This window comes from Protopterus annectens, chromosome 3.part0 (assembly GCF_019279795.1).
Source record: "Protopterus annectens isolate FY-2018-M chromosome 3.part0, PAN1.0, whole genome shotgun sequence".
NCBI lineage: Eukaryota > Metazoa > Chordata > Ceratodontiformes > Protopteridae > Protopterus > Protopterus annectens.
Genome location: NC_056731.1, coordinates 1544903192 through 1544930506, shown reverse-complemented (window position 1 = coordinate 1544930506; position 27315 = coordinate 1544903192). Strand labels below are relative to the sequence as shown.

At 37.1% G+C, this 27315-nt stretch overlaps 1 protein-coding gene across 1 annotated transcript in view; it reads right to left on the bottom strand.

Annotated features, from left to right (window-relative positions):
* Positions 1–27315, bottom strand: part of LOC122797107 (cytochrome P450 2C20-like) — a 1202426-nt gene that overhangs the window by 861308 nt on the left and 313803 nt on the right. The gene's annotated exons all lie outside the window — the stretch shown is intronic.

The following is a 27315-nucleotide window of genomic DNA, read 5'->3' as shown; positions in this document are numbered from 1 at the left end:
GTAGTGTTGTTTATGTAATACATGAACTCTTTCAACTTGTGCATAGTCTCAATCCATAAAATCACTATATCATCTAAAAATCTCCTATAAAACATCCAGCCCACCACATATTGGGATCCCAAAACATACTTCTCTTCCCATTTGGTTAAAATAAGGTTGGCATAGGTGGGAGCACAAGTTGCTCCCATTGTAATGCCCTCCAATGTTAGATATAAGTCTAATTTAATAATAAGGAGAAGGAGGTCTTAGTTGAGTTGCAAGAGAATCTTGAAGTTTGAGTGATGAAACCTGACAAAGGGGGTATGATTGTGCTGATGGATACTATCATTTATGAAGGCAAAATGAATTAAATTTTAAGAGATACCAATAAATACTCCACTGCATCTGTAAATCAAATTAATATTTCCTATAGAAAAATTGTTGCAGTTTTGCAAGTTATGTTAATGGAAGACATAACTGATCCCAAAACTTTTGCATTTTTAAAAGGTGACAAGCCTTGAATAGCATCTATATTTGGTATACCGAAAACTCACAAGGATGAGAGTCTCAGCTGAGAGATCCAAAACACTTCCATTAGCAAAATATGTAGATAGCAAATTGAAAAAAAATATGGTTGAAAAGAAAGGCAATATTGAAAGATTCCTGGGATCTCCTGAGGGAATTTAAGCATGAATTATATAGGGAAGATTTAACCTTTGTCACACTGGATGTGATTGACTTATTCTCCAGCATACCATACACTGAAGGTATGCGTATGCTTGAAGAGATAATATTTGAAGACACTGAATTAAATCAAAAGGAGAAATTGGTACATACTGGATTGATGGAAGTAGCATGGAAGTACAATTTCATCTTTTTTAAAGGGGGATTTTTTCCAGCAGATCCAGGGCGTTACAATGGGAGCAGCATGTGCTCCCACCTATGCCAACCTTGTTTTAACAAAATCTGAAGAGAAATATGTTTTGGGATCCCAATATGTGGTGGACTGGATGTTTTATAGGAGATTTTTAGATGATATAGTGATTTTACATAAACAGCACAATTAATTCTTTAAGATTTACCCATAAATGCTCCACGGAGAAACTTGACGTAGAAGTATATAAGAGCCAGGGCAGATTTGAGTCAAGGGTCTATAGAAAGCCTACATTTTGCAATTCTTTCCTACACTATAATAGTGCCCACCCACCTCATTATAAAAGGAATATAGTGAAAGGCCAGTAGATATGAGGAAGCAGAATGACCTCCTCAGAAATGGATTTTTAGCATGAAAGTGAATTATTAGAACAACTTTTTCTGAATAGGGGGTATCCCACTGAGTTGATAAGAGGGGTGAAAGCAGAAATAAATGAGGGCAGAAAAGGAAAATTTAAGCCCATACTAGGAGAGAATACTAATGAAGTTGATACATGCACGGCTACCTCTGAGCAAAACTTTGGAAAAGCATTAGTATTGGAATTTAATGCCTTCTGCGGTTTAGCTAGAAAGGTTGTAAAAACTGAATGGGAGAGGTTTGTTCATTTTACTGACCTGGAAGAGAGTCTGGGGAACCCCTCAAAATCGTATATAAATATTCGCTTAACTTAAAGACTATTTTAGAAAATGACTGGAAGAGGAAGGAAGGAAATAGGAGAAGAAGAGGGACCGATAAATGTGATCGCTGCTCTCAGTGTGGAAATATAGCAAATACTGATCAGGTATTTATAGAAAGTAGAGACAGATTGAGGGCAAAGACTACTTTAATTGTGAATCATCTGGAATAGTGTACCTGGCTACCTGTGTGGAATGTGGATCCTTCTATATAGGATAAACTGATCCTAAGTTAAGGAGCAGGATCTACGAGCATAAATATGATATACAAAACAAAAAAGAAACAAATGCTCTATATAAGCACACCAAGGTATGTGATAGAGCGAATTTCTTATTTTTTGTGGTGGAGCAAATAAAAAAGGATAGTGGGAAGAAAAAAACTGAATACAAGGAAGTGCGGTGGCAAATCACTTTAGATGCTGGGACGCCCCCTGGTTTAAATGATAATGTTTCCGTTGCCCCACTACTTAAAATGAGATCAGCTAAATTGTGAATAGTGAATAGCCAACCCGGGCCATAATTTTAGATTCATGGCCTTAGACCAGATTCAAACTAACATTAGGGGGGGTCCTTACAATCTGTTATTAGAAGATCGAGAATTATCATGGCAATGGCGTACCAATGCATTTGTAAAACCAGGTCTTAATGACCATTGTAACATTAGTTGTTTATTGAAACTGAGGAGCCTAGATAGGAAATAAAATTAAATAAAATAAAATAAAATAAAATAAAACAATACATAAGAATAGGACTCATAAAACATTTTTATATTGTGTAGGTTTATACTTAATTTAATAGATTCAATAATCATAAATTTATAACCACACAATTATAAATTAATATACTTAGAAAATAAATATTGAATATTATACAATAGAGGCTTTTGTTTGTTATACTATAGGGTTTTTATTAGCTTAACTAGATACAGTATCATTTTTCTTTAGCTGGTATTTATATATATATATACTTTTTTTCGAAAGGTTGTTCTGTTTAGTAAATATGAATGTATTTTTAGTACTTATAGTATACTTATAGAACATATTGCTATTAGATTAGTGTGTATGTGCATTACTTAAATATCTAATAGTGTTAACTTGTCATATTTGCAAACTTTTAGTGTATTGTGTATTTACTTTATTTCATTTTACTTTATTATACTGGTTTTGTATTACCAAGTTGTCTATATACATTTTTAGGGCTGTATTTATTGTGAGTTGGTGTTTATTTATTACTTATTATTCATCTGTTAGCACTGTGTAGTATACTACATCACTTTATAGGTTCATAGGTTCATAGGTTCATACTAGGCTATCTGCCCGAGGGCATTTACAAGCCTAGCCCATAGTTTTGTGGCTTACGCCACCCCTTTAGTATGGGGAACTATACCCATTATTTTGCTGTGCCTCTGTCGAGCAGTGACACTGAGGTAATCCCTGGGGTATATCTGCAATCTCCCATCCATTGGTCAAGATTTCTCTTGAACAAGGCCAGCGAGGTGCTCTGCCTCACATATACCGGGATTTTATTCCACAGCATAGGGAGTCTTTGGGTGATGAATCTATCCCTCCAGCACGTCCTATTAATAGCCGTGTCGAGGTTTAAGTCTCCGCCCTTGTGGCTCTGATGGATCTAGATTTTTGAGGTGAAGCATATTCATCAAATCTGGGTTTGACATGGCCTTGTATGTTAGGCAAAGGTCACCTCTGAGCAAGCGGTGGCGACTGAATAGAGCTGGAGTTCTTTCAGTCGGGCAGCATAGGACAGATGTTTGAGACCCTTTATCCTTTTGGTGAGGAACTTTTGTGGCCTCTCCAGCTGCTGCAAGTGTCGGGTCAGATACATTCGAATGGGGCATTGTACTCAATCATTGGTCTGATGAGTGATGAGTATAGGGAGACTATGACCTCCCTTGATCTAGATGAGAATCCCTTCATGATAAGGTGGGCAATGTAGAAGGTCTTCCTAACTACTTTAGCTACATGGGTGTCGAATGACAGACTACTATCAACCTGGGTCCCCAGGTCCCTGATAACTTCTTCTGTGCTCAGTGGATTGCCACCTATTTGGTAGCTAGGGGTAACCTTGTTTTTCCCGAAGGGTATGACTATGCATTTTTGGCATTTAACTTTAGGCCATGGCTCTGGCACCAGTTATCCATTTCTGTGAGACCCTTCTGAAGGATATCTGTGTCAGATGTGTTTTCTACTATGGCCCAGTTTGCAGTCATCTGCAAACTTTGTCAGCCATAACCCTCCTGTGTTTGCTTGTACTTCGGAAAAGTAGATGCCAAACAAGAGTGGGCCCAGGACTGAGCCCTGTGGTACACCACTTGTGACAGGCTTTGAGTCTGACATGGCGCCAGCAACTCTGACCCTGTGGGTTCTGTCACTCAGCCAGTTTGCAACCCATCTTGTGATGTATGGGTTAACATTTAAGCTGATGAGTTTTTCAATGATACCCGAGTGGGGTATTGTATCAAGGCCTTCGCCAGATCGAGGTAGGCTGTATGGACTGCCTTTCCTCATCAATGGCTTTGGTGACTGTTTCAAAAGTCAACCAAGTTTAGAAGGCATGATCTGCCTTTGACAAAACCAAACTGGGATGGATCCAAAGTCTGCAAATTCCCTATGTCTTTATTTATGAGGTCCATTATGATCCTCTCCATGGCTTTGCAGATAAGGCTTGTCAAGCTAATGGGCGGTAATTTCCAGGGTCGGTGGAGGCACCGCCTTTGTGAAGTGGGACCACAGTTGCAGTGCGCCACTCCTGGAGTGCGTATCCAGAGGTAAGACTATGATTAAACAGCTGTCCTAGCTGTGGGTTTAATTCCTCGTTGAGTTCGTGGAGCACACAGCCGGGGACACCATCAGGTCCCATGGATGCTGTGTTTTTGCTTTGGAGAGAGCAGTTCTCACTTGGGCGTTGGAGATGTTTGGGGGCTGCAATCGCTTGGTATAGATATCTCTCCTTTTGGGGAGGGGAGAAGTTTGCACTGAACCTGTCAGCCAGTATGTTGGCAATGTCTGTAGGATCAGTAATCTTCACATCATTTTGAACTAGTTCTGAGCATATCTGGGAGTTTCCTCCCAGGTTTCTAACATAGCTAAAGAAGGCCTTATGATTGTCTTTTGAGTCTTTAGCTATTTTTCTCTCAAAATTTGCTTTGGATGATTTTATGAGAGCTCTTAGTTTTTACTTATAGTGATCAAGGGTGTCTTACCTTTTAAGGATTTTGCTCTATCTTGTAGTAGCTTCCTCCTTTTGTTGTAGAGTTTGTTTATGGCTGGGGTCCACCAGACTGGACGCTTGCCTTTGGTACAAAGAGTCTTTGTTTTGCTTGGGATTGCCTTATCCATGCAGTCCTGCAGGTGCTGGTAGAAGGCATTTGTAAGTGATTCAGCGGCTTGAGTACTGTTTTCCGCCAGCTCGGGGCCTTAAAGGAGACCACACTAGTCTTTAGAAGTGTGAAGTCGGCTTTGAGAAGTTCTTTACTGTGGTCTTTTTTATTTCAGGTGGGGTGGGATGAGGACCTCCAGCGAGATTAGTTTGTGATCTGATCTCACCAGTGAGGGGTATACTTCGGTGTTGAACATTGTGCTCCCATGTTCGTGATGATGAGATCAAGTATGTTTTCTCCTCTTGTGGGGATGGTGACTAGTTGTTCCATGGCATTTGAGTTTATGAATTCCAGGAACTTTTGGGCTAGGGTGTTTGGGCTTGAGTAGTGTTCCCAGTCTATATTAGGGTAATTGAAGTCACCTAGTATGATGGTGTTTGGTGATACATTTATCCCTCTAGTGTTTTCAGGAAGGCCATGTGAGGTTCCTGAGTTTGTGAGGGTGGCCTGTAACATGCTACAATTTGCAGAGCAGTCTTGCCTATGGTTAATTGCACCTGGATGGTCTCCGATGCATCGTGCGTTGCCACCAGTCTTGAGGTGTGGGTGTCCTTGATGAATATGGATACCCCCCCTCCTTTCTTGGTATTGTCCGGATTTTGGGGCTGGAACGCATGATAAGAGGTAAAACCTGATAGTGCTGGGGTGCTCTCAGGAGCCTTGAACCAGGTTTCTGTCACTGCACAGACATCGATGTTCTCCATACTGAGAAGGGCCTCGAGTGCGTGCATTTTGAGATTTAGACTTCTGGCATTGAGCAGCATTACCCTTAGTTTTTTTTCCTTTTTTGTGTTCTAGGGTGGTAGGTTTAGAATTTGACTTTAAATTTGAATTGACTTGTAATTAATTTGTGTAAGTGATGTTAGTATAAATATCTAATTAGGAAAAGCTAATTATGTCTGAGGAAGTTGCTCAAATATTGAGCGACGAAAAGCGCTTTACATCTATCACTTAATAAATACTTTGTGGTTTTATCTTCAGTGGTTCGTTGGATCCATTTCTTTAGTGGACTTGGTTCATTTTTTATTACTTGGTTTGTCGTTTTTGTTTTTATGGCTTCCAACGACCATAGCAAAGACGAAGAAGTGATTTTCCCCAAGCAAAATAATTCTATTAAGGGTGCATTTAATGAAGATGACGTGAATCTGACGGCTCTTATTTTGGCGTTAACGGAAAGAGTCGACAGACTTTCTTCATGTTTAGACTCACAACTGCACAGTGCTAATGTCACCAACTCGCAAGGTTTGGACTCCGGAAACTTGTCCGATTCAATTCCACTTGGACAACGTACGCCACTATATGTTGCTGTGACGCCAAGTCTATCGAACGCTACTAGTGGTTTGAATTTGCTGCTAGCAAGTGGCAACAACATGCAATTACTAGAACTAAATATTCCTAGTTCTGGTAACAGTGAGCAGAACAACCAGCATGTTTTAACCAACGTTAATCTTAATAACTTAATGTCAGCTAACCTTACTGAAGATAGGAATAATTCGAACAGCGTTGGAGAGCTTATAGGAGCTCCTATATTTAAAGATTGGATTAACAACACCAACAATTTGAAATTTAACCATCAGGACGATATGGAGCAACCGGCTTCCAACGCGGATCAACCAGAGGTTAGTGAAAAAATATTTTCCAACAATTTAAAACTGTTAGATGCAAAATTATTAAAAATCAAAAAGCTTCAATTGGAAGTAAATTACTTCCAGGAATGCTGCAGGCTGCGAGTAGTACCTAAGGGGCTAAGGCATCATATTTATCCAACTGGACTAGTGACTAATTCTACCTTTCATCTTGAACTTAATAATCTGTTCGATGAACAGGGGTTTGCACTTATGGAGTGCATTATTAAGCATTACAAACTGCAGATCACTGAATACACTAGAGAAGTCGCGGTGCTTAATTGTTCTATTACCAATCATAAAGACTTCTCTAGATACAAATTTGACTATGATAGAATTTTTAACTCTATCGAACAACTCTTGACTAAATTGAAATCTAATAAAGTTAAGAAAATTAATAGGGACAGACTGGCTTATGACAATGGCAGGGCTTATCCAAATCCACCAGGATCACAGACTGGTCTTGCAGATGTACAAATTAATTGCCCTGAACCATTGGAGTCATTTATCGAAGACCAAGATGTGAGTTTAGAATATGATACGTCTAATTCCACCAATAGACGTTATAATGGGAACAACAACACATGGGCCGGACGATTAAGGAATGGAAGACAAGCTATGTCGAATGGAGGCCAACAGTTTGGCCATTCTTCGAATGGATTTACACAAGAAGGTGACCAGAACAACCCTAATTTGGGGGCTATACCAAAGAGACATTTTGTTAACAACCAAAATTCCAACAACCAATACCAGCAAAAAACCAAATATCGCCCATACAACAAGCCAAAGAGATAAACCAAGAAATTTTAAAACCTGTGATTATACAGAACAAAGCGGGGGATTTCAATATTTATAAGTTTTCATGTATTGACATTGAACCTACTCTAGTTGAACTCCTTGCTAAGGGTCAAACATTTGTTCCAAGAAAACGTATGGACCTGGTACAATGCATTAAGGACCTTAAACTTTTTGTAAGGAAACTTAACCTGAACATTCTTTTAGGTGATTCTCCAGTATTTAACAACTCACTTAAAGTGGTTAGTGAATATAACCCCATTTTACATCCAACTTTGTACTTACGTAGCATTAATAACAGCCCACACAATAGAATCTTCCGTGAATCACGGCAACATAGAAACATCAGTAAAGATGAAACTATAGCTTTATCTATATTTAAAACACTTAACATTAGAGCTATCAAGCCAGACAAAGGTGGGGGGCTGACTATATTTAACAACTACGACTACGTTGATAGAGCTGAGAAAATGTTGAATAATGAAACGTATAAAGAAGTATCTGTTAATGAAGTTAACACTGCATATAGAATGATAAAGGGTTACTATAGTGACCTATTTATGGATGGATATATTGATTTGGACACTTACCATTATATCTCTATAAACTGGCCAAAGATCCCTATTATGTTTGCAACACCTAAAATGCATAAAAACATCTTGGACCCTCCTTTTAGACCACTCATAGATGGACGAAATTCTATCATGTATGCATCTGCTAAATTAGTAGACAATATACTAAAAAAATACTTGGTGACAGAAGTGCAAGTGTGTAAAGACTCTTGGTCTTTTCTAAGGAACTTTGATAACATCCCATATAGAGAAGAATATAATTTCGTCACTATTGACGTTATAGACTTATACACGCCCATCCCTCATTTAGAAGCTATTGAGTGGGTCAATTTATTTCTCATTAAGAAAGGAGCTCCAACTGATGAAATATTTACAGTTACAACTTTATTGGACATCATTTTGACAAATAACTTTTTTACATTTAACAACAAATTGTACTTACAGAAATGTGGTGTTGCAATGGGATCTCCATGTGGGGCCAGTTTAGCAAACACGGTTATGGTGTACTGGGAACAACAATATATCTTTCAGAATATGGAGTGGACTACACATATTAAGTATTACACTCGTTTTCTTGACGATATCTTTATTTTGCTTGAGGGGGATAAAAGAATAGCAGAAGATTTCTTACATTACTTAAATAACACTACAGGATTTCTTAAATTTACTTTCAACTTTCAAACACAGACTATAGACTATTTGGACGTAAATTTATCTAAAGACCAAGTTAATAAGCAGTATTTTTCTAAAATACATAGAAAAGAAACCTTCTGCAATTTGTACCTTCACTATACTAGCCTTCATCCATTTTCACAGAAGAAGGCTATAGTGAAAGGACAGCTTATTTGAGCAGCTCGTATGACCACTCTCTCTAGTGACTTTGAACTTGAATGTGATCTTTTAACAACTTTCTTTTGTGAGAGGGGTTACCCGAGGGATTTTATAAATGAGATAGTTCAAGAAGTAAGACATAAAAGAATTAATGGTATACTACTTCCTATCCTTAGTCAGGTTGACAACAGAAGTGTTTATTTAGACATTACAGTAAACCAAGACATTTCATCAAGTGAGGTAGTAAATTCTGAGAATGTAATACAACATACCAACGATTTTAAACTTAGTTTTATAACAACATACAACATGGATAGTGACATTATTAAAAAGATACTGTTCAAAAATTGGACTTTAATACAACAAGACAGAAATATAAACTTTAAACTTGTTGAACACCCTAGAATTGTATATAGAAGGGGTAACAATATGAAAAATATATTGGAGACTAACATTACAAACAGTTTTAGTAAAAGGAAGGGTATGGCAAACTGTGGAAGTTGTAATATGTGTAAGCACATGTGTAGTGGATAATTTGTTACTATTAATAACATAAAATACAAAGTTAAATACAAATTGAACTGTAACTCTAAGCTTATAGTATACGTAGCTTTATGTACATCATGCCCAGCTTTCAACATAGGAAAGACTGAAAGGCATTTTAAAGAACGAGTTTACGAACACACATATGCTATACTGAACAACAAGGTAGACAATGCTTTATCTAAACACATTTTAGCCAACCCGGGCCATAATTTTAGATTTATGGCCTTAGACCAGATTCAAACTAACATTAGGGGGGGGGTGTCCTTACAATCTGTTATTAGAAGATTGAGAATTATCATGGCAATGGCATACCAATGCATTTGTAAAACCAGGTCTTAATGACCATTGTAACATTAGCTGTTTATTGAAACTAAGGAGCCTAGATAGGAAATAAAATTAAATAAAATAAAATAAAACAATACATAAGAACAGGACTCATAAAACATTTTTATATTGTGTAGGTTTATACTTAATTTAATAGATTCAATAATCATAAATTTATAACCACACAATTATAAATTAATATACTTAGAAAATAAATATTGAATATTATACAATAGAGGCTTTTGTTTGTTATACTATAGGGTTTTTATTAGCTTAACTAGATACAGTATCATTTTTGTTTAGCTGGTATTTATATATATATATATATATATATATATATATATATACTTTTTTTCGAAAGGTTGTTCTGTTTAGTAAATATGAATGTATTTTTAGTACTTATAGTATACTTATAGAACATATTGCTATTAGATTAGTGTGTATGTGCATTACTTAAATATCTAATAGTGTTAACTTGTCATATTTGCAAACTTTTAGTGTATTGTGTATTTACTTTATTTCATTTTACTTTATTATACTGGTTTTGTATTACCAAGTTGTCTATATACATTTTTAGGGCTGTATTTATTGTGAGTTGGTGTTTATTTATTACTTATTATTCACCTGTTAGCACTGTGTAGTATACTACATCACTTTAAATTTTAATTGACTTGTAATTAATTTGTGTAAGTGATGTTAGTATAAATATCTAATTAGGAAAAGCTAATTATGTCTGAGGAAGTTGCTCAAATATTGAGCGACGAAAAGCGCTTTACATCTATCACTTAATAAATACTTTGTGGTTTTATCTTCAGTGGTTCGTTGGATCCATTTCTTTAGTGGACTTGAATAGCAAAAGGAAGTTTCCTATTTTTGTGCATTCCCACTATAAGTCACTAGAGAGAGCGTTTGACAAAGAAATACTAAAAAGTTCACAACATTTTAAATGCATGCTTTTAAATTTTATATGTCTTTTAAAATTGTATTGTGTGATATTGAATATTTAGTTGTATTTATTCATTTTTTATTGATATGCAGCTTCATTATCATTTGAAATGAAAATGTTCAAGTCTTTTAAGTGTGTTTTTAACATTTTATTTTACAAATGACAAGGCATGGATTTTAAGCTTTTTTAATCACATTTATTTATTTAGGGTTGCTGATTGGATAATTTAAATAATAATTGATATAAATATGTGTAGTTTGGTATGAGTCTGCATCTGATGAAGTCTGCTTTAACTAGACGAAAACGTTGAGTTGGTGAAGGGCGTTTATGTGCCTTAATGTGCTTTGATTTTAAACCTTGGAAGCTGCTTGTGTGAGTTAAACTTGGATTTTTACATCAAAGAACAATTGACTGCTGTATTTTCTTGTCAAGGGTACTTGTTTGGCCTTTATAGTCCATTTTTGTACCTTTGCTGCCTTTTACTTGGTTTATGTATCATAATCAAACTACAGGCATACAGAAACTGTAGAGTTTGATTTGGGTTTTGGAGGGACAGCCATCTATTCACTAACTTTATTTATGAAACCTTTTTAATCTGCACTTGAGAAGGAGTATGGTTGTCTTTTTCTTGTTTCGTTTGCATTTTGATACTCTAGCACACGTCTTTCCTTTGCATTCCTGTCATACAGGCACTTCTGGGTTTCACCTCACATTGTAAGCACACTTTTTTGTTTGTTGTCAATACTTTATATAAGTTAGATTCAGGTCTATATGACATTAAAGCTTGTTTAGAATTTTATTATCCGTTATGATGTTTAACCTAACTTAATTATTAGGAAAATAAGTGATCAATTGTATTCCTCCTTTTCTATTTATTGTGTTTATTGCTTGTTATTATAGGTGATACTGAGAGTGGCACTGTGGAACTTCTACCACTTGATGTCAAAGTATTGGTAGCCTGTGATGATGATGATGGTGGTGATGATGAAGCTTGTGACTCCCACATTCCCTTCTCATGTTTTGACACAGTCAGCATGCCTACATATACCCAAGATATAGTGACCTCTGATATAGGACAGGGTAACACAGCTGATCAGGATAGTGTTGTCACTCTGGTAGCACAGCCAGTTGCATGTCCTAGAAGTCATTGTGAGGGCATGGTGTCACACAAGAGGGTTAGCAGGGATTCTTGGAGGAGGCCTGCTGTCCACTCTCCTCCTGAAGCTGATGTGTCATTAGGTACCACCAGATGTATGTGTAGGGCCATAGTGGAGACACAGTCACATTCCACCTGGCCCTTGGGAGAGATAATGTGACTAGTGAATATCATGCTTTCTGACATGAGTGATTCCCTGAACCATGTGAGCAACTTCTTAGACAGGATGAATGACAGATGGGATCATGTAGTGCCTGTTATGGAAATTCTGTTTGCGGAGGTTACATATCCACATGGCTGGAGGGCCACCTCATCTTCTAGTATTAGCAGACATGACTGTGTAAGATTCTGCTCCCACAGAGACACTGCATTAGCTGCTCCATCAGTGACTGCTATATCCATATCCAGATGTGGTAAGCCATGGAGCTGTGGTATTGGATGTAATCCTGATGAGAAAGCATCTTGCAGATATCACTCATGTTCAGGCAGCACACCATCTTCTAGGCGGGTCATGAATGTACCAATGCATATCATGACAGAGGTGCTTCTGATTGTCAGGGGTGATAATGCTGAATTAAGTAGTCTGCTATTCAAGGCTCATTCCTCTCCAAGATGCCAGGATGTAGTACTAGCACAATGCTTTACTGTTTTCATGGAGACATAAACACACATACACACACACGCGCACACACACACACACACACACACACACACACACACACACACACACACACACACACAAAAAGTTCTCTTGCCTATACCACTTTACACACTATTTAAACAGTACTAAAATGAAATAAGCAGCACTCCACATGATGAATGCCTCACTGCTCTTAGAAGTAAAATAGTATAAACCAAACCAGATAAAGCAGCAGAGGCAACCACGTGCTATCAAAAATGCCAGTACTCACTCTTAAATGGATACAAAGTCTTCTTTATTGTGCACACTGGTAAGCGCTTTTACTGTTCGCTTCATCAGACCATTAGAACCACATAAAACTAAAGTGCTCATACTTATAGTATCTATTGACCAATTGAATTACTCAGTCAATCAAATAATTTATCTCTTAAGGTTATACTAATCAAGCATAAATAATATACAATGGAAACAGCGGATAATACAGTAAAAACATCAAATAAAACACTTCTCTATGGTTAATATGTTCAAGACACAGTAAACTCATTTGTATAGTGTCTTATGAACAACATATAAACAACATATAAATCAACATCTATAAAATGACATTTTATAAGACATATAAACCTATAAAAGACAAAATATAATTGTAAACGGGTCTCAGCAGTCTAATAATGTGTCAGTATAATATCTAGTATACAGTCTAAAGTTATATAGCAATGCCTGATTTAACTGTGATGGTTAAAATATACGAAAAATATAAAAATAAAGTTGCCAAAATGGTCTAACTGGCAACTAATCTCCTAGATTTCAAAACAGGTCTCAATGAAGCTCTTTCATTGAGACCCCTACCTCAATCTGCTCACCGTCTTAAAATCCAGATCATCTCTCTTTTTTCAGTACCATTCCTTATATCTCCCTCATGGGCAATGGGTTGTATAACATCTATGACCATAAATCTGAAATGGTGTTTGTCCCCCATAGTCAAAACACGTTTCACTAGTGCATTGATAGATGACTTTACTCTAATGGCATAGAGATGTTTCCTTATTCTATTTCTGAACTCCCTGTTTGTCTTACCTACATGGAATGATCTACAGGAGTCACAGACAGCTAAATATACAACATGTGAAGTCTTGCAGTTAGCTGCAATGGAGAACTTAAACTCTTGCCCTGTGTCAGGGTGCAGGAACCTTCCACTTGGGTCAATATTGCCACAAAAATTACATTGTCCACATGGAAGGGTACCCAGTACTTGTCCTCAGGGCCAAGTTTATCAGTGGGTCGGCATAACATTCTGTTTAAGTTAGGTTTATTGTTGAATCTAAATTTTGGTCTGTCACCCACAATCTTTTTGATGTCAAGGTTAGTAGTGAGTACCCCCCCCCCCGCCCGTGTTTATTAATGATCTCAGAGACCATCTTGATATCTGTTGTAAAATATATTGGTATCCTGGTCTCAGGGGAGATATATTCAGTAGAGTCACTTATATTATTTCCAACAGGGTGAGAGAAATAGGACCTTGCTCTCTCCCATCTCAGTGAGTCTATGCCACATAACCCTTCACTAACCTCCTCGTTATTATAAGCTCTCTTCATAAATCTTTCTTTTAAATCATTCAATTCATATTCATATCCTACATCTGATGCATTTAAATGTGAGACTTGCATCCCTTGGCCTTTAACTATATTCTTGAAGATATATTGGGGGTGCATGCTTCGTCTATGAAGCAAGGTGTTCCTATGACATTTTTTCCTAAAGACCCCAGTGTTTTTGTGGGTGACAGACCAAAATTTAGATTCTGAGCATATCAAAATAATTCTGTCTTGGTTTGTGGTTTGTTGTGGAGTTGACTGGTAAGAGGAGTTTTATTTGAATTTATATTGCATTTGTTATCACTATTTTTAACTGTTCGTAGGTAGGAAGAGACTGCCTATTAACAAGCTTTACTTTGATTCATATTTTGTTGTTTTACCTTTAGTTTCACTTTTGGTTGTGAGAAAGGGATATGTTTTGGACAGGCAAGCTCTGGCCACCACAAGGGGTCTAGGCAGCTATAAATTTGCACAGACTGCAGAGAGGAAAATTCGGAGCATACCAAAACAATCCTGTCTTGGTTTGTGATTTGTTGTGGAGTTGACTGATAAGAGACATTTTATTTATTTTTGCTGTTAAAAAGAGATGCGACTGCAAGCTATAGTGAAAATTATAACTTCTGTCTGGCTGATAGAACTTGTATGGTCAGAACAACTTTATTGTATTTTATTATTTAGTTGGATATTGCTGGTATAATTTTTGTCATAGAAATTGATTTAAGTTCATTTGAATTATTTGCTACTGACTTGGTGTATTTCTTTTTCCTTTACAATATTTTATTTAAAGTTGAATATTGATTCCTTAAATGAGTATGCAATTAACGATTTGCTAATGCACAAGTATCTTGTACAGTGTAATAAATGCTATGCATATTTAAAGGTAACAGCTAATAACATTGGTGATCTTTGTTCCTCGTGTCAAAAGTTGGATGATTTGCTTACCATTGTTAGAAGCAAATCTCGACTTAATGATGATGATTGCACATGTGCAATTGGCATGGCTTGCAGAACTGTTGTATCATATATTAATGACTGGACTGATGAACTAAATAATGTCAGGCATAGAACAAATAGAACAGATTTAGGAAATGATGCATGTATTTTCTGCAAACAACATTCAGCTCCTATGAAACATGATGAGGCCCCTGAGAACTATGGAATTGTATATGCAAGTACTCAGCAATCTGAAGATCCAATTTGTTTGGAAGAAAACAAAAAAGAGAGGAAGAAGTTCTCAACAAATAACAAGGAAGAAAAAGAAACTGACTGACTGTAAAGGAAAGAGAATACATAGTAAAAAGGACACTGATTTGTTATGTAACACACAGGTTACAGGGAATGAAGATATCTGTCTATCAGAAAACCCTCAGTCTACAGAAAAAGGCATCACCTTCCCAATGGAAAAGGTAGAAAAAAGAGGCAAGGGGCAGGTAAAAAGGAAGAAATCAAAACTGAACGTGGAAGGATTGAAAACCATTACTGTAAGAAAAAAGAAGAGAAAGACAGATGTTGACTACATGATTCAAGCTGTGGATTTACAATACCAGCTGGATGAGAATTTAATACGCAATGAAAACAGTGGAATTAATAAGACTAATAGTGATGAAGATCTATCCTTCGTAACAATTGATAGAGCAGAAATGACTGTATTAGGAGCTGAAGATTCTTCAGAGATGGTCAGCAAAGATATTCCTGTAATTGGAGATTCAGTTATTAGAGGAACTGATACTTATATTTGCAGAGATGATAATGAACATCAAGTAGTGTTATGCTTGCCAGGAGCAAAAACAGAAGTTGTGAAACAAGCCTTGGAATGCCTTATTGTAAGGAAGTATGGATCTGTTTTTATTCATGTTGGTACAAATGATGTCACCAATAAAGATTCTCTGACTGTTAGTCGGGAACTGACGGCCCTCCTAGATAGTATAGCTTGTACTGGTGTTAGGACATATTTTTCACAAACCACCTATAGAAAGGATAGTCAGGTCACTGTGAATTAAAAGATTTTTGGATAAACACCTACATGGAAAAAATGTCCTGTTTTAAAAAATGGAAATGTGTAGAGCGTCCAAGCCTTCGTTTGGGCACACATGTGTTCAGACAGGATGGTGTGCATTTTTCTAGATCAGGGAAGAGGATTTTTGCAGCGATATTTTGCAGTATTTGACAAACACTAGCTTGGATTTTTGCCAGGTCAAAAATTTAACAGCTCACAGATAGCAACATTTGATGCATCTTTGATGGTTGTTAATGCTAGGAGCATTAATAATAAAGTTTTTTTATTAGAAAATTTGCTACGTTCCTACAAGATTGATGTTGTTATATTTTATGAAACATGGTTAAAGAACAATGACTGGAAACTAGTTCTGTCATGGTATAAATGTTTTTATTATAACAGACATTCTAACAAAAAATCAGGTGGATGTGTTATGATAGGGGAATAAAGATACCTATGAGACTTGTGATTATTACATGTTTAATGATAACACCAATACTATAGACTGTGTAACTGTGACAATAAAGACAACCCTGGAACATATAACAATTGTTGGAGTGTACAGACCACCAAAGTCAAGTGCAGATGACCTAGAGGAATTCATACATTTCTTACATGAAACACAGGAGGGAAGAATAATATTAGCTGGGGACTTAATTTTACCAGAAACGGACTGGAATAATATTGATTCAACAACGTTAGTAAAGAAATTATTCACAGAGTATATTCAGGAACAACAAATGCTTCAGATTGTAAAAAACCTACCAGGGGACAGAATATACTATATATTGTTTGTGTTCCCAAAGAAATTACTGTAACTTCAAGTCAAGTTTTACCACCATTGATGTGCAGTGATCATAGGGTCATAAAGGTTAATTTGTTGTTAGATAATTCTGCCAAACTGAAATCTAAGCCAATGCACAGAAGGTTAATTATAGATTATAGGGAAGCAAAACAGTTACTATATGAAACTAACTGGAGTGAGGTGTTCAGTGGAAAAACTGCAGATGGAATGTGGAAAGCAGAGAAATTGTTTGAGTGCAAAATGTCAAAAAAATGTTTAACATCAGGATCTAGGCATGCACCATCAGGGGGGTATATTTCCATAAGAACAAGATACCTGATTAAGGTGATAGACAGAAAAATATAAGAAATGGAAGAGAGGTCGAACTACAACTTTGAAAACTGAAATAAATGAGTTGGACAAACAGATTAAGCATAGTGTTAGACAAGATCAAGAAAATTTTGAAGGAAATTTGTATAAAGATATTGAGCATAATAGGAAACCTTTTTATAGATACATAAGATGTGGAAGGAGTAAAGATACACAAACTGATAAACTGTGTGCAGATTCTAAAATTTATTCTCAGACACAACAGATTATAGATGTATTTACAAAATCTTATGCAAAACAATTTGGCTCCACAAAAAGGGTGCTAAGTTGTCCTAGTGACATCCAGGTAATCACAGATAATGGAATCAAATTAGATTATGACAAAAACCAATAATGCCACTGTGGAAATAAAGGTACCAGTGGAAGTCAGCATATAAAATAAAGCAATCCAATAAATCCACTCAACCTCCAAGGCAGATGTAATAAAACTTTAATTAATTAATATATGGTAAGCTCTTTCATGCCCCACTGAGCACTTCTTCGGACCACATAAATATATTAAAAGAACATTATTATATACCTTATTCTATTTCAAAAACACCTATCACATAAAAGCATCAATAAAAATCACTTAAATAATCTCTTCCCCCTCAAAAAAGGTTTTAAAGGGACTGGACCATTTAGCCCTGGTGGTGCATCACTATGTAACCTGATAATCCAATTAGTCTTCCTTTGTTCAAGGATATTATTTGAGTCTCCTAATCTCATATTGGTTGCTGTCTATTTTAACACTTTGAATTTAAACATGTGAGTAGGGTCACTATTCATTACATGATTAGCCAAGGCATTTCTAGAGTCAGATTTCCTGATGGCTAATAGATGTTCACGTATCCTATCTCTTAATTGCCTCTTGGTCTTACCTACATAGAAAATACAGCATGATTGGCAAGCTGCCAAACAGACCACAAGGGTACAATTGCAGTTACTTTTGGAACGATTGGAGTATTCAAAATGCATGAGAGGGTGTATAAAAGTAGTTAATTTTTCTATGCATTATACTAATTATCATGGAATATTTTGTGATATTATTAAAAGGAATTGGCCAGTTCTTATGATATAAGAGAAGATTGGTCAGGTTGTAGGACCACGACCTAAATTTATTTTTAAAGATAAACATAATCTTAAACGCATGTTATGCTATAACAGATCAGACACTCAGATTAATGAACAAGTTGGTTTTACATCAGCATGTGGAAGTTGTAATTTCTGTGCATATATAGATATACAGCCTTCTTTTATACACCCTGTCACACACTTTGAATACTCCAGTAGTTCCAAAACTAACTGTAATAGTACCTTTGTGGTCTATTTGGCAGCTTGCCAATCATGCTGTAGTGGAAGACTACAAGCGGTATATCCCTTTTAATCATCTTTTTGTGGATGATGTCTTTTTTATTTGGAAGGGGGATTTAGATAGACTGAAAATGTTTATTGTCGAAATGAATAACACGAATGAGTACTTACAGTTTACCATGACTTTTTCCTTGAATAGGATTGAATATCTTGATGTATATGATGAAAGACTAGGAAGTGGTCTTATTAACACTGAGGTCTTTAGGAAAAAATGTCATAGGAACAGCTTGCTTCATTGATGAAGCATGCACCCCCAATATATCTTCAAGAATATAGTTAAAGGGCAAGGGATGCAAGTCTCACATTTAAATGCATCAGATGTAGGATATGAATATGAACTGTATGATTTAAAAGAAAGATTTATGAAGAGAGGTTATAATAATAAGGAGGTTAGTTAAGGGTTATGTGGCCTATACTCACTGAGACAGGAGAGAGCAAGGCCCTATTTCTCCCACCCCACTGGAAATATTAATAGTGACTCTATTGCATCTATCTCCCCTGAGACCAGGATACCAATGTATTTTATAACAGATAACAACATGGTCTATGATATCATAAACACTGGGGGGGTACTAACTACTAACCCCGATATCAAAGAGATCATGGGTGACAGACCAAAATTTAGATTAAAAAATAAACCTAACTTAAAGAGTATCTTATGCTGACCCACTGATAGACTTGGTCCTGGGAAAGAACAAGTAATGGGCACCCTTCCATGTGGATAATGTAATTATTGTGGCGATATTGACCCAAGTGGAAGGTTCCTGCACCCTGACATAGGGCAAGAGTTGAAGTTCTCCATAGTAGCTAACTGCAAGACTTCACATGTTGTATATTTAGCTGTCTGTGACTCCTATAGATCATTCTATGTAGGTAAGACAACCAGGGAGTTCAGAAATAGAATAAGGGAACATCTCTATGCCATTAGAGTAAAGTCATCTACCAATCTGCTAGCGAAATATGTTTTGACTATGGGGGACAAACACCATTTCAGATTTATGGTCATAGATGTTATACAACTCATTGCCCATGAGGGTGATATAAGGAATAATGCTGAAAAAAATAGATGAACTGGATTTTAAGACTGAGAGCAGATCAAGGTCGATGTCTCAATGAAAGAGCTTCAGTGAGATCTGTTTTGAAATGTAGGAGATTAGTTGCCAGTTAGACCATTTTGTCAATTTTATGTTTATATTTTTCATATTTTTTAACCTTCATAGTTAGATCAGGCATTGTTATATAACTTTAGACTGATTACTAAATATTATACTGACACTTATTATTAGACTGCTGAGACCCGTTTGCAATTATATTCTGTCTTTTATAGGTTTATATATCTTATAAAATGTCATTTTATAGATGTTGATTTATATGTTGTTCATAAGACACTATACAAATGAGTTTGCTATGTCTTGAACATATTAACCATACAGAAGTGTTTTATTTGATGTTTTTACTGTATTATCTGCTGTTTCCATTGTATATTATTATGCTTGAGTAGTATAACCTTAAGAGATAAATTATTTGATTGATTGAGTAATTCAATTGGTCAATAGATACTATAAGTATGAGCATTTTAGTTTTATGTGGTTCTAATGGTCTGATGAAGTGAACAGTGAAAGCGCTTACCAGTGTGCACAATAAAGAAGACTTTGTATCCATTTAAGAGTGAGTACTGGCATTTATGATAGTACGTGTTTGCCTCTGCTGCTTTATCTGGTTTGGTGTATTTAAACAGTACTCTTGTGTGCTAAACATCTGTTGTTACTTTCCCCGAAAACTGTATACTCTGAGGGATACATGTGTTTCTTTTTTGCAAGCACTCACTTCTTTGGTGTTAGACTTGTCCTTCTGCACCCCCCCCCCACCCTGTGGAAATGATGATGGCTGTGCCCTGCCATTTGCACATATCTTTGTGACTTAGTAGTGCATATAAGTCTGAAGCACACATATTCACAAGGCTGGATTTATCAATACGTATCACATAGTTAAAGTTGTTGATGTATTCTTCCTATTAATTTGTGAATGACTTTCTGCTATCTATTTTTTTAAACAAGAAACATCTTTATTAAACCATCACTTATGGCATAAGCAATCATACATTTATATAAATGAAAACAAACCACACCGACACAATCCTAGTTGCAAGCATTTTACATCACAAACCATACTGACACACTCCCAGTTGCAAGCATTATACATCACTTATAATCTACCTAATCATTTTCAGTCAAACATTACATAGCTCATTTAAATCCTACTTCTCATAAATCCTATTTTTCCCCTTGATGTATTGTTCCCACAGTTCCCATTTTTCCTATGTAGTTTGCTCCTACTCTTTTCTGAAGATCTCAATTCCGGTTGTTTTATCTCTGTTACTATATTCACTACTTCTAATATAGTTGGTTTAGATTTTGATTTCCATTTACTAGTAATTGCTTTTTTGGCAGCCACCATAATTAGACATAGCAAGGCCTTACCATGTACAAGCAACTCCGATTCTGTATTATAGCTCAGAAAAATTATCTACTTCTTCACACCAAACCGCCCACCCTGCATCTCCAACAGTGCATCCCACAGGGAATCCTTAAAGTCCGTCAACCCACTGCACTCTCAGACAATATGTTCCCAAGTACTTTTTCTTCCCTGTCACACCTCCAACATTTGCTGTCTACCTGAGGAAAAATTCTCAGGAGTCAGCTTGGACTATAAAAATATCTATGTAAACATTTCCAAGCAAAAATCCTAAATCTACTTGATTTTGTTGCATATTTGGAAGACATACATTCATCCTCCCATTGTTTCTTTGTGAATTTCTTATCCAGTCTCTCTTCCCAATCCTTTCTAACTTCCCCTCCAGACAGCATGCTACCATGTTTGTGGAGCTGCATGACACCATCATGATCATTTTTCTTTGTACAGTTGGTAATAAATCCTGCTCATAGTCTGTTTTACAAGATCTTCCACTGGTGTGTTGTGTTAGTTTTATTATCAGTTGTGTTTTTCAAAGTTTTTAAATAATTAGTCTCACAGGTGCAACATTTCAATAAGTTATGCTCAATGTTTACAATCAGTTCAGAATCTCTGACAGCAGGGACAACTACCGTTGATACACACCTTGTGTTCTTGAATAAGATAAAACCAAAAAATGTCAGATCAATCCCCAGGATTCAGTAAACTTCATGTAGGAATAATGTTATTTCTACACGGAGTGAATGATGTCCGTGTCCACATCCCCCTCTTGGCAGTGCACCTCACATATTAATGAAGGCTCGCTACTGAGAGGAAGATGAGGACATGGATACTGAATGAGTGCTAAGGGGTATGTTACACAGCCCGTAGATCTGTAACATGCCCCCTGCACTGACAAAGTGCCATACGGCACTTTACAAAACTAAACAGTGTCTGCAGACGCTGAAATATGTAATGGTAAGTGAAATCATTGCAGAGGGTGTGTGACAGGTACTGTCACATAGCCCTTGCATTGTGAAAGTGCTTACTGCACTTTACATTAAAAGACAGTGTCCATGGACACTGACATTATGAATGGGAACTGAATGCAATGCAGGGTGTGTATGACTGTTACTGTGACACACACCCTGCATTGTGAAAGTGCTGTATGACACTTTACATTACAAAACAGTGTCCGCAGAGGGTCTCTATTAGATCGACAAAAAGGCTAAAGATTAAACTGCCTAGTGATCGAAAATGCCATTCTTCATTGTGGGGGGCTACACCCCCACACCCCCTACTAATTATATATGCCAACTCCGAGATCGCTCTACAGTGAGTAAAGGGCACATTTTCCAATCTTCACTGTACCACAATCTCACAACACCGATTCAGAAGAATGGCATTTTCGATTTCTAAGCCGTTTGATCTTTAGCCTTTTCGTTGATCTAATAGGGACCCTCCATGGATACTGATATTATGAATGGGAACTGAATGCAATGCAGGGTATGTGTGACAGTTACTGTGACACACCTCCTGCACTGTGAAAGTGCCATACGGCACTTTACAAATAAAATTCATACCTCTCAACTGTGCAGATTTTCGCAGAATATCCAGATGTTTGCCTCATACTTTTGGTCTGTTCCTCATAAAATTACTAGTTTTCTGGCAAATCATTGAGAATTGAAGTCCCTAAATAATAAAATCATTTGAGTTACAAACTTCATCTCATTCAGAAAATGCATGTTAATACAAAACTAGACATTCTAGGGAACAGTTTCTAAATATTGCCCTTACAAACTTTGAAAGTTGATAGGATGACAGGTCTTGCATTAACATGGATTTTCTGAGAGAATGATGTGTGAAACTCAAATATGCCTCAATATTTTCAAACTGCAGTCTTTAATGATTTGTCACTGATTGCCAGGAAAACACAATCCCATGACAAACTGAAAAAAAATATGAGGCACAAATCTGGACATAATGCAAAAATCTGTACAGTTGAGAGGCCTATGAATGTGAACTCACATCATGTAGGGGGTGTGTTACAGATACTGCATTGTAAAAGTGCTTTACAGCACTAAAACAAGAAAGAAAATGTCCCCAGACACTTATCTAATAATGTGAAGGTTAACAGTTTACATTTAAATTAATGTTTAATTTTTTTTTTCTTATGTTTCCTGAAAGTTTAAGCATAGCTGAGTGGGCTTGGAGGGGGCGGCGCCTTGCTCATTAGTGCACTAACCCTATGGAGCTGCCCAAATTTCAGCTATAGAAGAAGCTATATACAAATGTATAGGAGAAATTTGGCCAGCTCTGTTAGCTTAGTGGTTAGAGTCACAACTTGGCATGTAGTAGGTACACGGCTTGAATACCAAGACAGGCCATTTAGCTTTTACATGGGAAAGCAGTATTATATTATTTTTTATTTGATTTAATGATGTAGTGATTATTATTTGTTAACCAGGGTAATGTAGCTGGTCCAAATTCCCAGTGTCATTGGAGATATAAGGTGAAAATCCCCATTTAAACACGTGTCCCATACAATACAGTCACACCACAACGTAATGTAATGGAAGCAGGGTCTATATTAGAACATCAAAGTTTCAGGTCTTTGAATGTTCTAATATCAACACCTAGTAACTGAAAACTGGTAAGATCGAAATATTAGACATCAAATTTTTTCCTAGGGAAAAAATTTGCTGTTCCAAAACACATGCACACAACACAAACATACCAAACACACAGCAATCCACACACATACACCTAAAATCTTACATCTAAACCTACACTAAACTGTACATACACCACTATCTACCCACTTACTTTAACCCAGACCCTTACACTAAGGTCTGTCACTATCTCACACACACCTCACCCACGCCCAAACCCTAACTCAACTATCCAATCCTAACTCTCACGTCCAAACATTCGCACACTTACCTGACCCACGCCCTAACCCTAACTCACCTATCCCACCCTAACCCTCATGTCCACACAATCACACACTTACCTGAACCCGACCATAACTTTCCCCCACAGAGCTGAAAATAGCAAAGCGACAATAACAGACAACCAAATTCTTTCCCTAGGAAAGAATTTGGTTATCTAAAAATTCGCTATTTTCAACTTTCAGTTACTAGGTGTCGATATTAGAACATTTGAAGACCTGACACTTCGATGTTCTAATATAGACCCTGGAAGCACATAGGGAGAGGTCATGTAAATTAAACAATGACTAGTCACTGATATTCTAAAACAAGCACACTGATTGTTCATCCCAGTCAGCGTGCCTATTGTAAATCCTAGCATATACCAATGGAAAAAGTTCAGGTTTGCCCTGACTCTATTCCATTGCTATATACTGTGATTTTATATTTTTTTCTTTTAACAAAAACAAAAAAACCATAATCTGGACTTTGGACATAGCAGAGAGACAGGACAGAGAAACTAAAGACACGTACCTGATTTTCCTTGTATTTCTTCCATTCTCTCTCTATCCTACCCCTAAACGGTCTTACATTATTTTTCTGTATAAAAAAACAAAATAAAAAATAGAAAACAAAAATGAAGCAACAGAGACCTTCTTTTCTGCATTGCTTCCTTTGCAAAGCACTGATGTACTGAGTATGCATGGGAATGCAAGTCCCATAAACATGTGCAGTACATCAGAAAAAGCCACATGATACTGGAAAAACATGAAAAGACAGCATGGCACTTGTATACAAAGACATTTATTTAAAAAAAGTAAACATTTTCTCTTAAATAATGTCATTGTATAATAGCAATAACTAACCCCATGGTTGTGGTATATAAGATTTACCCACAGTTGCATTTATTTAACCACTTGGGCTGCACCCTCATGATTAAACCACAGCAACTCTGGGTAAATCTTAATATACCACACTGACATTGTCGGTTATTGCTTAAGTAAAATACATACACTTAATAATAATATAACAGTAATGAGTAATAAATATTCAATTCTGACTTTCTTCTTAAATAAAAAAATGTTTTTGCCCTTAGGTCAGTTTTTCTAAGCACTGCTTAGCCAAGCTAAGCAATGCTTAAACAGGATCAGTCTGAACAATACTTAGCAGTGCTCAGCTCTGCATAGCTGGCTTGAGCATTGCTAAGAAGTCCCATTCTAAGCAGTATTCAGCTCAGCTAAGCGGATTTGTACACTGCTAAGCACTGCTCAGCATTTGCTACTTTAAGCACTGCTCAACTCAGCTTAGTGGGTTTGCGCACTACTTAGCTTTTTTGAAAATAGTCCAATGACTGCAAAGGATGGGAATATGGCCTTATTGAAATCGCACAGGTGGGAATACTGGCACAGAAGTGATGAGGTTAAAACTACCAACATAACAATTGTAACAAAACCCAAATTAAAGGTCATGCTGCTAAATACTAGGAGTCTAAACATGAAACTGCACTTATTGCAAACAGTCTTAGCCATGGAAAAAATGGTGACATCTGCACAGTCACAGAAACCTGGTTCAAAACTGTGGAGAGCACCACACCCATACCTGGCTACTCATCTTATCATATAGTCAGACCCCAAACTGTAGGTACTAAAGCCAAAGGAGGTGGAGTTTCAATATATATTAAAGACATACACACCTCCAGGCTGTCAAACTGTATGATGCACAGGAGCCACTCCAGGTGCAGTTAACCATTGAAAAGACCCCTATACAAATCATAGTTAGCTACCAGCTCCCAAATCTGACCTAAGATGTCCAAACTGCCTATCTATACCTCTTTGAATCTATCCATATCCAACCCTTTACCCTGATCTTGGGTGACTTTAACTACCCAAACATAGACTGGAAGTACTACTCATGCCAGAACACAAATGGCCAGAGATTCCTCAATTTTGTCAATGCAAATGCTTTGCAACAGCTAGTCGATACCCCCACAAGAGGAGATAATATCTTGGACTTGGTATTAATCAACATGAGTAACCACTGCAGCATACCTGCAGTATCATCCTCCCTTGTAAGATCAAACCATGAAGCGGTCATGTTTGAAGTCACCATCTCATGCGACCCCCCCCCCCAGTAAGGGTCAAACAAAAAAAACTTTTCCATAGCTGATTACAGCCTCCTGACATGGTATAAACAGTTTCACAGCCCCCTCCCCCTCTGTAGGAACTAGCACCAGTATCCAAAACTATACCAAATTACTATATGAACATTTATATACATGCATGGAATCAGGAATAACTGACAGGATTAAACCATCCTCTGCAAGGAAGAGTAAACCTGTCTGGTGGACATCTGCAATAAATAAATTCTATAACAAAAGAAAAAAGTGCTGTCCATGACTAAGAAGTAGCAGGTGCCCAAATGGCAGCAATCTCTCCTTAGCCTAAACAAGCATATAAGAGTACTAGTGAAATCCTCCAGAGCAAACTTTGAGTCCAGATTGGCCACATCTATTAGAGACAATCATAAGGCCTTCTTTACATATGCACATAATCTCAAAGTTAGCACCCAGATCTGTTTAGAACTGGTGGTCAAGGACACCACATATACAAATGCTGTAGATATAGCAAACCTGTTGGCTGACAGATTCAGCAAAAATTTCACCCCTCTGTTCTCCCATTAGTAAATCAGGGCATTCCTAGTACCTGCCCCCTTCTTCTTATATAGGGATCAGGCCATCACTGATCTCTCAAAGGCAAAATATACAGTCTCCATGGGACACGATAACATTCCAGGCTGCATCCTACATGAACTCGGGCAGGAAATTGCAGCAGCGTTAGGCGTACTATTCATTCAAAGCCTGACTACCGGCTTTTTCCCAGCTGAGCCAAGGACAGCCACTGTCATCCCTTTACACAAAGGTGGCGTGTCCACCGATCCAGAAAATTATAGACCCATCAGCCTAACTAGCCTGATCTGCAAGGCCATGGAATGGATTATCATGGACCTCATTAACAAGGACATTGGCAACCTCCAAACACTCGATCCCACACAGTTTGGCTTCATGAAGGGGAGGTCATGTCTGTTCCAGTTGGTCGACTTTTTTGAGAAAGTCACCAAAGCATGGATGAGGTGAAGACAGTGTGCACTGCCTACCTTAATCTGGCCAAACCCTTCAACACTATTCCCCCCTCAGGCATACTAGATAAACTCTCTCAACTAGGTATGGTACCAGATGGGTGGCTAACTGGCTCTCTGATAGAACCCACTAAGTCAAAGTAGGGAAGCCACCTCTAGTAGTAGACCTGTAACAAGAGGTGCACCCCAAGGATCAGTCTTGGGGCCTCTTCTCCTTGGCATATACTTGTCTGAGGTGCAAGCCACAACCACTGGTCTGTGGCTG